This window comes from Topomyia yanbarensis, unplaced genomic scaffold (assembly GCF_030247195.1).
Source record: "Topomyia yanbarensis strain Yona2022 unplaced genomic scaffold, ASM3024719v1 HiC_scaffold_792, whole genome shotgun sequence".
Taxonomy (NCBI): Eukaryota; Metazoa; Arthropoda; class Insecta; order Diptera; family Culicidae; genus Topomyia; species Topomyia yanbarensis.
Window position 1 is genome coordinate 11,071 of NW_026684038.1, and position 930 is coordinate 12,000.

Genomic DNA, 930 nt, shown 5'->3' on the forward strand with positions numbered 1-930 from the left:
TAGATAGGTGGAGCATCAACACTTCCTGTCTACCTTATCCTTTATCCTTCCCCGTGAACGATGAAGATGGGGGCGGCTGGCAATGATGGCTGTCATGCTGTTGAGGTTTTAATATGGGTCGGATTGGTATGAATTCCTATTTACCATTTCCTAAGCAACTCTTATTAGATAATCAGCAGTCAAACATGATGAAGTTAGTGTGCAATCCGCCAAAATCATCGTCACAACGCAACGCAACGTAGAAACAACGAGACCTTTTAAATCAAAGATGTTGAATTTGGACTCGTCGACAAAGATTGCAATTTTTAAATATTCCGATAGATTATTTCAATGTAAACTAAAAACAAATTGTTTGTTGTTCGCATTGATGAACGGGTTCTTGTCCAGAACACAGGCGCTATAATTGTCCATTCTCTACACATTACGAACCGTACCGTAAACTCTAGGTAAACCAGGAGCTATCAAGTTTTATGACCCGATCGAACGATGGTTCAAGCCGGACTATTATGTATTTAGATTCTGTAATGTGGGTAGGGATTAAGTATCACCAATGATTAAGTGTCGTCCCTCTTCCTTATTTTTATATACAGTTCAGGGTTGATCATCCGTGATTCGATTAGTTATCCGCGAAAAAATATTCGATTATCTGGGTGTGACGGTAAGGCTTAACGGAAAGTTAATTTTTTACTTGAACAATGCTGGACTTGTTCTTATTTTTCAGTTAGTCTTTCCGGTCCAATGCTGTATACGGGTAGAAGCAATTTTGGTTTTTTTCGTTTTGTGCTCATGCTTAGGTACATTAACGCGGGTACACGAGCGCAGATTACTAAACTGAATCAAGTATGTGATAGGTACAATAATTGGTATAGATTTTCAGTTTTCGGTGTTGTTTTATGCGTTATGCTAAAGCTGTTTTGCTTTTCTAGGTTG